General features: G+C 41.3%; 1 protein-coding gene across 4 annotated transcripts in view; it reads left to right on the forward strand.

Annotated features, from left to right (window-relative positions):
- Positions 1–14,695, forward strand: part of SSH2 (slingshot protein phosphatase 2) — a 251,025-nt gene that overhangs the window by 88,821 nt on the left and 147,509 nt on the right. The window lies entirely within an intron of this gene.

Raw genomic sequence — 14,695 nt, forward strand, 5'->3', positions numbered from 1 at the left:
CTGTGGTATCTTTCAGGCCACTCTTTGAAAGGAAGGAAGCAGAAAAAGGAGGTAAGAATTGTATTTGCACAGAAGCAGCTGATCTGGCACCCAGGAAATGGTTTCCTATTAAAAACACACCCATTTAAATAACATTACTAACTAGGCTTAGATCTAAAGAGCTAGCCTACTACCATAATTTAGATTAGGAACTACTCCCATTTGCTCACTTAAATATATTTTGGGAGAGTAAGACGAATTGGATGTGTCTGGGCTTGTGACTTTTAAAAAAATTAATCAAATGCTATTAATTTTATTGGGTCATAACAGTTAGATGGTACAGTGGATAGAGTGCTTGGCCTGAAATCAGCAAGACCTGAGTTGAAATCTGGCCTTAAACACTAGCCGTGTGACCATGGGCAAGTCACTTAACCTCTTTGCCTCAGTTTCCTCACCTATAAAATGGTGATAATAATAGCACCTACCTTCCAGGATTGTTGTGAGGATCAGATCATAATTGTCAAGTGCTTGAAACAGTACCTGACACATAATAAGTGCTATAGAAATGTTAGCTGTTCTTTATTATTGTTGTTGTTAGTGAAATATTCGCCTTAGGCCGTGTGTTAGGGGTAGGGAAGGAGAGGATGTAGAAGGGTGTAATCTGAATAAAATCCAGATTCTCCAGCCTGGCATTCTAGGCTCTCTACAATTTGACTTCTGCCTATCTTTTCAGTCATGTCTCCCACTATCCCCCTTCAGGCATCCTGCACTACAGCCAATCTGAACCACTCATCATTTCTCAAACACAACTTGAGTTGACTCGTTGTAATGTAATGCCAAAAGAAGGCAACTTCCCAGGTTCAAAATACCAGCATAGGTGCTCTCTATTTTATTCAGTAACAAACCCAGAACAGAGAAGATCAAAACATGACATCATTCAGAATACAGTATTTACTAAGTATGATTAAATAATCTCCAAGTACTACCCCACCCCAGGACCTTCCAATCATTCAATCAATTACAAAGTCTCAGTTCTAAATACTTCTCCACCCCTAGGCTATACCTTAATTAAGTCCACCACAAAGCCCCTCTTCTCAAATGGAGATTAGTTTCCAAACATAAGTAAAATACATTCATTTGCTCAACCATAGAACACAAAAAGGTCAAAAGTTCCCCACCCCTGGATCACAATTGAATCTACCCCAGAGTTACATCAAGTTTAAACACAGCACTTAATACCCAAATGGAGGTCTTTTCTTCATCTTGACACGAGGCAAGTTCTCAGCAATCTTAGTTCCTGGGGAGACAAGGCTTAGCAAGGCCATAAGATACATTGCCAGTCCCTTCATGAATTTATCCTCTGTCTGTAGAACAGTCCTAGAACCCCTGAACACATTAGCAAAGCCCTCTCCCAGGATTTCTGTAAACATACAACAAGAAAACCCTTCTTCAGGGCTTCTGAACCAACAGAAAGGCTCCCAGACCCCTGCAACAACAGCACTGTCCTTCACCAGTGGACAGTATTCATTCTGTCTGCCGGACAGTCTCCAGACCCCTGCAACAACAGTACTGTCCCTCACCAGTGGACAGTATTCACTCTCTGTCTGCAGGACAGTCTCAGGCCTTCTTAACCAAATGCCAGGTTCCAGGACTTCTTCAACAGGACAGTCTTTCACCAGTGGACAAATCTGGCAAAATAACATCAAAACAGACAGACAAAGTACCAGCAAAACAGCCATGTCTCCTCAGTCCTTGGCAGCTCAGGGGGCAGGTCTCAAAAGTCCAGGGCAATTCAAAGCGGCCACCAGCAATTCTCTTAGTCTCTCTCTCTCTCCACGAGGTGCTGCTTCCAAAAAAAAAATTTCCGCCTCTCTCTAGTGTCTCTCCAAATCTACATCACCAGCTCCTCCCACCTCAGGACTTTCTTTTCACATCAACAAGCCTATCCCACAGGTGGGATTAACAAACTCTGGGTTTTAATACAATCAATTTGAAAACCAAGCCAATACAGGGGAATCTTTAATTGCCATTACTATCACACTCGTCCACCCCCACCTCCTTGTTTACATAGTCCCATCTATGTGAGGACCCTTCTCCTCTCCTCCCCCTGCCTGATCCAGACCTGTCTTAGCAGGTTAGAGGCAAATTCTTCCATGTAGCCTTCTTTGGTTGTTCCAGCCACAAGTAATCTTGCCCTGTTAGGACCTCCCAAAGCCCTTATACCTTCTTAATATACTTGCATATTCTACACTATATCAAAATGCTGTTTATGTATCTTATTTCTTCTAGTAACCTATAAATGCCTTAAAGACAGGTACCAATCTTCTTTGTATCTGTTGAGGTGCCTAGCAATGTGCCTTGTCTGTAATAGTTTCTTAGTAAACTTAGCCCACTCCAACACCAGAGCATGTGGAGCTGTTTGTTCTTCCAGCACCACTGGGTCCTGAAGGGCCATTTGAGATCTTCACCTCCTTTCCTTTTACCTTCCTTGAACCTGAGGAGCCTGCAGGAGCTGATCCAGGAACAGACCAGTTTTAGTTCACAGAGAGAGTTTCAGGATGCTTGGAAAACTTATGGTGGGAAAGACAGACTTAGAGATGGGCTCACTTTCTTCCTTTGGAAAAGAGAAGAGAAACAAACAATGGTGGAAAGAGAAAGGAGGCTTACAATTCACTTGGTCCCTAGAGAGTACTGAGGCATTTCAGTCAGTCAGACAGCATTTGGCATAACCACCTGATAGGTCAGAGCAGAAGGAGATGGATGAGGAGGCATGGTCTAAAAGTGAAAAAATTAGAGGAAAAGGGAGAGAGAGAGAAAGAGAGAGAGAGAGAGAGAGAGAGAGAGAGAGAGAGAGAGAGAATAAAGCCATTCACCTGGAAGTTTTCTTATTACATTCTTATTTATCAAAGAAAACCTCCAAGACTCCACCCTATGCCATTTGGAACAATCATCATTAAGGCCTCTAGAGAACAAGTTTGTTTTTTTTTTTATCCTTGAATGCTTGCTTGGTTAGGTTTTCCTCCTTGAGACTCTGAAGTCTCCTTAGGCTAAGAAGGATTGGTGTTCTTAATTCTCTTTCCTTTGAAAGCCATGGCCGCAGTGGTGAGGCCTCAGTGATTCTTGGAATCCTAGGGTTTAAGCCTGGAAAGACCTTAGAGTCACTTGGTGGCACAGTGGAGAGAGCGATGGGCATGGAGTCAGGAAGACCCGAGTTCAGATATGACCTCAGAAGTTTATCATCTGGGTGACCCTGGGCACGTCATTTAGTCTCCATTTCTCAGTTTTCTCAACTGTAAAATGGTATCCCCATTATGCAGGCATAATGGAAGTCCAGTAACTCTTCATTGTGTTGGTGAGTTCTGCTTCGGAAGGTGGTGTGTGTCACTTTATTGGAGGAGACTTAGCAGTAATTGAGGTTTTCGTCCTGAAGTAACAGAAGCTTGCAGTCTAGGACCCGTCAGGGTGTCTGCTCTAGAACCTTTCTCAGGAAGTTCCTTTGAGAAGAGGCTGGGAAATGACCCCTTCTCAGCTACTGCAGGATTCCAAGGGATTGCTTCCAAGGGCATCTGCCAAGATGCTGCTGGTGATGCTCTGTTGCCCAGCCCTGGGAAAGGCATGCTACTGTCCTGATGGAGAGCTGCTAGTCTTCTTCTTAAAGGGACCGTAGCATGTTTACAACCTTATTAATGACATTTTGGGGTGAGTGGAAGGGTACCTCATAAGTAATTCTGGAGACTGAGGTACTTGTTAATTTGAAAGTTCTTTTTACATTCCCAGGTAATAGTAAATACAGTGTTCATTAAAAAACTATAACTCACTAATCAGATGTAAAACGTTACCATGTGAAATGCATCCCTGTGGTCCACAAACTCTGCCTGCCAAGCCAGAAAGCCTTAGAAAGCACACTAGAGCTTGGATTGGATGTCTGTTTTCCAAGGACCAGCCAAGTTAAATGTAAAGAGGTTCATCCCCACAATCGTCTGAGAATGATTCATGTGGGGGGATAGCAATTGCTGCCACTCACCAGCCGGTGAAGTCACTGAGGAGCTGCTGTCTGCCTCTGTAGAGGGAGTACCTGCACCAGCACAATCACAGATCCTTGGAGTAATCTTGGCATGTGTGTTCTAATCTCACCCCTGCCACAAGCGATGATCCTAGGTGTGGGGGTCAGGGAACTGTCAGCCTGGGGTCATCCTGAAAGCCTTGGTGTGTGTGTGTGTGTGTGTGTGTGTGTGTCTGTGTGTCTGTGTGTGTCTGTGTGTGTGTGTATGTGTGGTTTTATTGCCAAGATTTTACTTTTTGTTTCTGCATAGATCCGTTTATTTTTAAAATTTTTTTGTCTTTATTAATTTGTTCATTTACTTTTAGTTTACAATATTCAGTTCCCCATTTCTTTAAGGTTCAAATTTTCTTCCCCTCCTCCTCCCCCCCCCAATGGCAGCATACATTCAGGTATAGGATCTGCAGATACTTTCACATTAAAAGAAAGAGCAGGTAATTTGCTTCAATCTGCATTCAAACTGTTCTTTCTAGTTCTTCTATGATCTCTTTGGGAGACAGCCCTAGGAGTGGTATTGCTGGGTCAAAGGATATGAAGTTACTTATAGCCCTTTGGGCATAGTTCCAGATTGCTCTCCAAAATGGTTGGATCAATTCACAACTCCACCAGCAATATATTAGTGTTCCAGTTTTTCCACATCCTCTCCAGCATTTATCATTTTCCTGTTTTATCATCTTAGTCAATCTAACTGGTGAGATGTGGTACCTTAAAGTTGTTTTGATTTGCTTTTCTCTAATCAATAGTGATTTAGAGCATTTTTTCATATGCTTATAGATATCTTTAATTTCTTCCTCTGAGAACTGCCTGTTCATATCCTTTGACCATTTATCAATTGGGGTGTGACTTGTATTCTTATAGATTTGACTCAATTCTCTGTATATTTTAGAAATGAGGCCTTTATCAGAGACATAGGTTGTAAAAATTCTTTCCCAATTTCCCACTCCCCTCTTAATCTTGGTTACATTGGCTTTGTACAGAAGCTTTTCAATTTCATGTAATCAAAGTTATCCATTTTGCATTTTATAATGCTCTCTAATTCTTGTTTGGTCATGAAATCTTCCCCCCTCCATAAATCTGACAGGTAAACTATTCCTTGCTTTCCCAGACTACTTACAGTATCAGCCTTTATACCTAGATCACACACCTATTTAGACAATTTTGGTATACAGTGTTAGATAATGGTCTGTGCCCAGTTTCTGCCATGCTATATTCCAGTTTTCCCAAAAGTTTTTGTCAAATAGTGAGTTCTTATCCCCAAAACTGGGGTCTTTGGGTTTATCGAAGAGTAGATTATTATAGTCATTGACTGCTGAGTCTTGTGTACCCAGTCTATTCCATTGATCCACTGCTCTATTCCTAAGCCTTGCTTCTTTTGATGGGCTCCTAGGGCTAGAACTAGAAGAAACATTAGAGTCTATTCAGTCCACCCCCTTCATTTTCAGATAAATTAACTGAGACCCAAAGAGATTAAGTAACTCTCTCAAGGTCACAGACACAGTAAGTAACAAAGCTGGGATTCCAGCTAAGGGCCCTCAACTCCCACTGCACCACTGTTGTCATTCTTCTAGTGTTCAACAGCAGCTGTTTCTAAAGCTAATAGTGTAATTAGACTGGCTCAAACAGGACAGCTGCCCCAGACCCAAACAGAAAAAAGCAAGAGCTGTCCTCAGCTCCATACACTGTTGTTCTCATCCCTTGTTTATTATTTTTAAAAAATTATTTATTTTACAAGCATTTATTATTTCTTCCTTCCACACCCCTCCACCTCACTGAGTTACAAAAAAAGATAAAGCTCTTATGACAAATATGCATAGTCCAACAAAACAAATTCCTGCACTTTCCATGTCCAGAAATATATGTCTCATTCTGCATCTTCGGGCCATCATCTCTCTGTCAGGGGGTGGCTGCTGCATCCTATCTTTAGTCTCCTGGGCTCGTGGTTTATTTATTGCATTGATGGATGTTCTAAAGTCTTTCCAAATTGTTTTTTTTCCTCTATAATGTTGTTGTCACTGTATAAATTGCTCTTCTAGTTCTGCTCACTTCATTCTTCCTACTGGAAGGCTTCCAAATCTCCATCTCATCATTTCTTATGGCACAATAATTTTGCACTACATGAATATAATTCACTTTGTTTAGCCATTCTCCAAGGGGCAGGACAGCCCCTAGTTTACACTCCCTTGTTTAGAATCACTGCAGTCATTCAACTCCTCAGGTACCCCACTGTCACCTCTGTCTCTGTCTCCAAACCCCTCTGAATCACCTGTGCATGTATGCTATGTCTTCATGGGATGTTTGGGTACTTTGTTAGTCTTGGAGAGAGAGGAAGTCATTTTCCTGTAATTCAGTTTGGCAAATTTGGGCAAGGTTTGGCAGGAGCAGGGGGAGGGGGAGAACCACAGCTCTTCCAACTCGCACCAAGTACAGAAATTCCTAGTTTGCTCCTCATGGTAGCACATCCATTGGTGATGCAAGTGACTTCACACCCTTTATCACTCACAAACCTGTCCAGAAGCCATGCCGGGGCTGCTGGAGATAGCCTGGTGAGTTGGCAGAGAAACCTACCAAACCAAATTAAGATTTCCACATACACTGCAGGGGCGGCAATGGAAGAGAAAGACAGGAGAGTTTCTGCCTTTAACTCTGGTTATAGTTTAGCCCCAGAAGGCTTGCTTTGCACAAGTACCAGTGAAGGGACTCTCCCACTTGCAAACAACTTAACAGAATATAGTTGCCTGGTTACATCCCTGACTCTTTGTTTCCTACAAATGCTTGGGAACTGTATAATGCTTTGTAATTATGCTGCTCAGGGGAGCTTCAGGTTGATCAAGGTTAATTGTTGACAGCCTTTGAAATGTTAATAACATCTCCCCCAAAATTGCTTTTCCAAAATAGAATGCTACAACTCAAGGAAAGATTTGAATACTGCTGATTTCCTGAATCAGTGAGCTGTATAATTCTAGCTTTGGAAATGGTGGTCCTCTGATTTTACCATTTTCCAGGGAGCAGCCTACAGTGCTCAGAAAATGTTTTCCCTTTTCCATTACAGCTTTTAGCAGCAGAGGATGCACAGTGCAATGCTCCCCATTGCCTGACTGTAGTTCCAGTGGATTAGTCAGTAATGGGAAGTACCTGCACTTCCACCTTTGACCTGTTTTGTTGAGCTGGGCTAGATTGGATCAGACACAGTGTCCATGCCAGAGGCCTGGGGAGTCTGGGATGGAAGAGATTCTAGCTACACCCATGGATTCAGACTCTGCCCAGCAACTTTTGTCTTACATATAAATCTAGTATGTAGCTTGGAGCAGGAGGTGGTGGGATTTCAAGGGAACCTTTCAGTAAAAAAGAAAGAAAATAGACATTTTTTTTATTTTGGCCAGTGAGAGCTCAGCATAGTCAAATTTGTTCACTTGCCCTTGTCAGCTCTTCCTGTGGAGAAATGGTTCCCACAGATGGTCTGATTCTCAATTTGAAATAATAATGATGCTGAACTGAAGTTCTCTGTCTCTGTTCTGCTCCCATTTCCTGCCTGGGTGCATTTGCCCATGTATCTAGCTAGCTGCCTTCTTTCTCACCCAGTGCATTAATGAAGGGTGGAGAATGGCAGCTATGTTTGTCTGCAGTGGCAAGGAAAGGGAGAAGGGAGAGATGGATGTTCATTTTGGGCAGAAATAAGGCATTACCCAGCTGCTGTGAGAGAATAAACAGAGGCTTTTTTCTTGTTCTTATTTGCTACCCAAACCCAGCTTTTTAAAGGGGAATGGAGATCTCAAAAAAGTTTGATGTGTGTCTCCACTCTGATCTACAGACCTTGACTGTCTTTTGCAATTTGTTACCTACAAAGAGTATTACATAACAGCAGCACAATTATAAGCTAAAGCAATGTAGTGCATATTGACATTTATATAATATAGGAAAATATACACAAAGATATATTTGGAAAGGTAATTTGTTCTATAACTCTCTTGGTTTGTAATTCTACAGTTGTTATTTCCTGAAAAGTTTTACCTGTCCCTTTTTAAAAAAAAAATTAGTCTAATGACGAAAACGCTGGCCTTGTGTTCAAACTTGATTTTACTATTTCTTTACTCTTGTTTACATTAGGCAAGTAACAACCTCGCTACACTTCATTTTCCTCTTCTCTAAAATGGATGTTAGCCCAGGTGACTTCTGAGGTCTGGTACAGTTTTAAATTCTTTGGAAACCCCAGGTTCAAGTCTTGATTCTGCCCATACCATCTGTATGATAAGTTAAGTCACTTAATTTATTTGAATCTCAGTTTCCTTATCTCTAAAATGGGATAAAATTACTTGAATCACCCAGTGCTGTTGCAAAGAAAGTGCTTTGAAAATCTAATGCATGATTGTGAATTGTTATGACTCCTTCCTTGCAGTGTCCTAACTCAAGATGTATGTACATGATCGAGGCCTTTCTGGGTGGGGAACATTTTGGTACTGTTGAAAAAACTTCCTTATCAGGTTTTTGGAAAGGAGTGCTGAAGGAGAAAAGCAGGTTTATTTTAGTGGGAGAATAGTATTTAAATTGGGCAAAGAAATTTAATCCATGGGCCTCTTATTTGCAGGCAGCTTAAGAACTTGATTGTGGTATTAACATTGAAATGGACAGCTGACAACCATTCCCTTACATTTGATCTGCTGTTGTGGGCAGTAGGGAATTTCCTTTTTAAATTTCTTGGATTTTCATCCACAACAGCCATGTGCAAAACAACTTGAGGAAATCTTGTCCTGAGATTCACCCATATGTGTTCCCAAGGATTTTTTTTAACTTGATTTGGCCTCTTTTTGACATCAACAGCAATTTGTGGTATGAAAGTCAGGGCCACATAGGGGTAATGTTTAAAAGAAGAGGATGTTTTTCCTTTATACAATTCACATAAAGTTGAGGGGAATGTGACGTTTTTATTAGAGTTATAGAGGAATTGAAAACTGTATGAAGAACAAACTAGTTTTCATCTGTTCGAAAACAGAACAAATCCATGTATTGAATTCTTAAAAATTGGTTTAAAATAGTGGGAAAAATTGAGGAACATAGGATTGGACTTTAAAGTACCAGTTCGGCTTAACATCAAGACATAGGCCAGAGTTCTTAATGCTTTTTAGCTTAGCCTGTGGCTAAGAGAACTGAACCTGTTTTCCATACTCGAATCTGTCGCCACAATAAAGTAGCCTTAGTTAACTTGATGAGATGAGATGAAGCCTGAGTAGCCCAGCCTTGGAAAACCTGGAATGTGCTATAAGCCCTTAAGCCATGCTAATGATTCCTGGGCCACCTCTCTCCCAAAATCTTTTCTCTCTGGTGGTAGCCATCTGGTAATTGGGAAATGCTGCAGGGAGAGGTGGAGCTGAAGCTGCCCTGTCCTGTCCACCAGGAAACCTTGTGAAACAACAGAACAGCTGAGAAGTGGCTATCTGGAAAGATCCATTGCCTGAGCCAGGTGTCTGTTGACCAGGAGAACAATTGTGCTCTGCAGGCATGAGGCCTGGAGGCTCCAGCGTTAGGCCAGGAGATCCATAATGCCACATGCTCACATCACACAGACTTAACCCTGTCTTTGTGCTTTCTGTACCTCACCATCAAGTCTAGAGATTTGACCTTGTTGCAGAAGAACATTGTGTCTGGTGGGGATTTTATATCAGCCTCTCATATATTTTAGGTGAAAGATGCATAGACTAGTGGGCCCAGAATCCGGAAGGATTAAGGGTCAGGGCTCTGCTTAGACAGAATGTTTGAAATATCTTGGGAAAGTCATTCAGACTCTCTTGGGCCTCATTTGTAAAATAAGAGTATTCATTTTTGTGCCTTTTCTACCTCTCTCAGTGATTTTAAAAGTAAATGAGATATTTACCAAAAACTTTTAAAGCTTTTTGGGAAAGAAGCATTATTTATATTCAGAATTGTAGGCAGTATCACTTGGGTAGCAAGACAAAGTGTGGCACATGAATGTAATGAAATATTCCTATGCTAGAAGACATGATAGATGTAAAGAATACCAGGAACCATGGGAAGAATTATATTAACTGATACAAAAGGAAGTAAGTGATCAATGAACAAATTTATTAAGCACTTAGTATGTCAGGCTATGTACTAAGTATGTGTCAAATTATGTACTAAGCCCTAAAAATACAAAGAATCAGGAAAACAGTCCCTGGCCCAAAGGAGCCTTCATTCTAAGGGGAAAGACAACATGTACATCCATGGGGATGTACAGTAGACATACAAAGTATGGTTCTTGTCACAGAGGCACTAGCAGATCTTAGAGTGTAGAACCAGGAAGGCCACATATACAATACAAACAATATAAAAATGAATTGGAAAGAGAAAAAAATGAAGTTGGATTCTGTGCAATTTATAATGACTAAGGTTTTAGTCCCAAAGAAAAGATGAAAAAAATCTTCCTCCTCCAATGCTCCCTCTCTCATTTCTTTGCTTTTGTACTAGCTGTCCTTGGGCCTGTGATGGTCTCTTCCTCCTTCCTTCTGCCTCTTAGGATCCCTGGTTTCCTTCAGCACTCAGCTCAAAAGCCACCTTCTATAAGAAGACCTTTCTCTCTTGGTTTACCTTCCATAGGCTCTGCGTGAGCCTTGTATGTGTTGTATGTGCCTGCTTAGGTTCGTGTGTTCTCCCCCATTAGAATGTAAGCCCTTGAAGGCAGACTGTTTTTTGACTTTTTATTTGAATCCTCAGCTCTTAGCACAAAAGCCTATATATAGTAAGCACCTAACAAGTACGTAGCAATCGATTCTTTGCCAAGGTGGGTGCGTCATGGGTGCTCCCTCTCACGTATCCTCAGACTTCGTTGATACTTTGTTTTGTTTTGCAGAAGTGTTTTCCCTTCTTTTTTATTCTTTGTTACACTGAATGACTCTGGCGAGTCACATTTGGAAATGAAAGTTACGCTGAACAAAAAAAGAAATTCAGTGGTCAGCATGAGTGTCTAGTGGGAAAAGCTTTGGGTTTCATCCTTATTTCTGCTCCTTGCTTAGTGTACTTGTATGGTCTTGGGCTAACCTTGGACTTAGGTTGCTCCAGATAACCTCTGACCTGACAATGGCAGTCTGACTAGATTGGAAACTACTGGAGGGCATGGGGTTTAGTTCTAAAACTTGGGCTTTGACATTGATTCCAGTGCAATGAGTTTTGCCAGACTGCTTAACAAAATGTGATTGTTTGGCTACAGTGTATTTCTTTCTTTCCCACAAACACTAAGTATTTATATAATACTTGTAATCCTTGTTGCTTTTAATTTTCTTGGAGGGAAAACCCCAGTAACACTTAACTTGGTGCCTTGTACTTACCTGCTCATGAAGTATGTGGAAAATATATATTGTTAACCTCTCTATGGAAGCTTGTTAGTATATGTGCCCAAAGCCTAGCTAATGTCTAGAAAGCTATTTTATTTCTGTGTATATGTTATTTCACTGTTTAAACTGTCAGAAAATTAACATTCCCAATGCAAATCCCTTTTTAAGTGTGAAAATGTATTTATTTGAATATATTTATGGCTCAGGAAATTCCCCAAAGGCAAGCCTGTCTGATTAAAGCAACTTCTGGACTCCTCACAGAAAAGCATCTTCTATAATATGGAAATTGACGATAATCTGTGTTGCTTTCCATCTTTTCATTTGGTTTTCAGAAGATCACTCTGTATTTTTAATTTGGTCTTTCAATAGTATGAAATCTAGGCATTTAATTTTCTAAGGGTTCTGAGGGTTTTCTTATTTTTGTAGTTTCAAGGGAAACATGGTAGAAATTAGGCTTGATATAGGCTTTTGAAAAAAAGATCAAACTTACTGGTGTCTGTCTTTTCTCCTTCCTCTTTCATTTAGAGAACGAAAATTCAGCTCATAATAATACTCTTAGCTCAGTTCATGTTATAGCAAAGTAGTATGTTATATTCATTTAGCAAATGGAATTTAGTACTTAAGATGAGGAAACTGAGGTACCAAGAAGAAATGTGTGGCCTTATTCATCTCCTGGCAGAACTAGGAACACAGGTCAGTTCTTCTGAGGCCTAGGCCTTTATGCTATCCATTCAATATACTTTTATGAAGATGGGAATCAGATGGGGTGGGGGGAGGAAACTGGAACTGAAAAAAATACAGAGAAGAATGGTTCTCATGGACTTTTGGGCCAAAGCCTAATGCATCCAACAACTGTGTCAGCTTGTTAAGAAACATCAAAAATTGCTCTCCTGAGGTCCATTCAAAACCTGGTTCAGCTTCAGAGACAAGCCTGAAAACAAGAACTGGGGACTGCAGGGCAGACTGGTGTTTTCAGTGTGACTAGACTGAGGTAGTAGGTCCTGCTTCTCCATACTCCAGCGACGGTGCTGTTGGCCTTTTTGGCCTTGGATGCAGCAGCATAGTCAGGGACGATGGTATAGCACTATAGGAGATGCCTTTAGGATCTGAGAGGCCTGGGATGGCACCCTAGCTGGGCCCCATGGACAAGTACATTAGCCTCTCTATTGCTCTCTTTCTTCCTCTGTGAAGTGCAGATGAGAGCTGGACATTCTCACAGGTACAGGGCTGTCATTGGGATCAAATGTGACAAAGTAAGTAAATGGCTTTGTAAGTACCAGAGCACTCCTGTGGCTGTTTTCTTTGGGTATAAAGATTGACATGGGAGATAAGTATATGCAAATGAAGAAGGACTGTTGATTCTTGTTCTGTCTAAGCGATCATCTGTGGCTGTGAAACAAGATGTGCTCTGATCCTTTTTATCTTAGTAGGCACCAGACTGGGAGTCAGGAAAGGGGAGTTCTAGGCCCAGTTCTGCCTTTAACTCCTCACACTGATGGTTTACTGTCTGTAGTCGTCCTACCCTGTCTGCCATCACCCATAGCCAGCCAGGTGCCAAGCCTTACCACTTTTGCCTTGACAATCTCTCCCATCCGGCCCTTCCTTTTTACTTCCATTGCTTTCATTCTATATCAAGGTCTTCATCTTTCCTTCCTCTGCCATTTTAATAGTGATGGTCTCCTAACTTTTCAGAATGAATGAATAAATATAAATAAGTAAATGAATAAGAGGACAATCTTTTCTTAAGGACTTACTTTGTACCAAGCACTGTGCTAAGCCTTGGGGAATAGAAACACAAAAGGGAAGCAGTCTTTGCCCTCACAGAGTGTCCTTTCTACTTGGGCGCCACACCATGAACACTAGTAAGACAATACAAGATAACTAAAGGAGGAGCAGAACACTAATAACAGGGGAAATCCTGGGAGACTCCCCACACAAGGTGGCACCTAAAGACTCTGAGAAACAAGAAGGTGACAAGGGAGGACATTCCAGTCCGGGGAGCAGTCCCAGAACAGGAACAGAAGTTGGGCTCAAGAGGTGGACTGCTGAGGTACAGGAACATCTGCTAGGGTACAGTTTGAATGAAACCAAACTTGTGAAGGGGCATAATGGGAAGTTAAATCTAGAAGGGTCAGTTGGAGCCAGGTTGTGGATGAGTTTTAAATGCTAGGGTAAGAAGATTGTATTTTATTCTAGGAACAATAGGAATCACCTAAAGACTTTTGAGAAGAAAAGTAATATTAGTCAGATTTGCACCTTAGGAAAAAGTATTTTGTCACCTCTATGGAGCAGGGATTAGAAATGGGATGTACTGGGAAGAGGAAGACCATGAAGGAGACTATTCCAGTAACCCAGATGAGAGGTGATGAAAACTTGAAGTAAGGTAGCATCTGTAGGAGAGGAGAAAAGGAGATGGATGGGAGAGAGAAGATGCTGTGGAGGTAGAATTGGCAAGATGTGGCAACTGATTGATTGTGACAGATAACAAATTAGAAAGATTATCATACCCTCAGCAGAAATAGAGGAAGTTTGGAAGAGGGAGTAGGATCAGGGAGAAAGGTCATTACTTCTTTTTTAAATACATTGAGGTTGAGATACCTGGTGGCTGGTTAAGGATGAGGCAGAGAAATTTAGGAGTTCACTGAGTAGAAATATTGTATATTGTGGCAGTTCCCTTATAAGCTGGGGAAAATCATTTCTTATAGACCAAACTCCTGGAAAGGATTCTAATATGTATATTAAAAAGGCAGCATTAAACAGTTTGAAATTGTAAATTGGATCCCTAGGTTCTTAAAAAAAAACATGGGGCAAAGGATAGGGGAGTGTGGAGAGTTCTGGTGGAGAAGGTAGTTAGTTCTTCAAATGAGCAGAGGCAGAAAGCTGGGCAAAAGTCGGAGTGACCTTAGGCAAATTCCTGACCTTTCTGAGCCTCTGTTTCTTCCCTCTCTAAAATCAGGAAGTCCAACTAAGAGTTTCACAGGACCCCCTCAGCTTTAGACCTAGGAGCCTGGGAGATGCCAGACTGTGAAGCTCGGTCAGATTTCACCCTGCAGATGCAAGACACCAGCTTCAGGGATGTGCCTTCCCATTAAAAATTAGATCTTTGTTCAATGAGGGGCTTTTTATAGTTTATATAATGGCCTTTTCTAGAAGCAGTGTACTAGGCAGATTTCATTGTTTAAAGTAACTAAATTGATTATTTTTGTCTTATGTAAAATGGTGATGATTTTTTTAAAGTGCATTTTTAAGTGCCCCTTGCTTTTGACTGTTCTAGCCCTATGTCATATGAACCCTGTTGGAAGGAGATGGGAGTAGGAGAAGGTTGGGAGGGAGA

This window comes from Petaurus breviceps, unplaced genomic scaffold, assembly GCF_028583685.1.
Source record: "Petaurus breviceps papuanus isolate PSGF00001 unplaced genomic scaffold, PetGlider_PUasm1.0 186, whole genome shotgun sequence".
Classification (NCBI taxonomy): domain Eukaryota; kingdom Metazoa; phylum Chordata; class Mammalia; order Diprotodontia; family Petauridae; genus Petaurus; species Petaurus breviceps.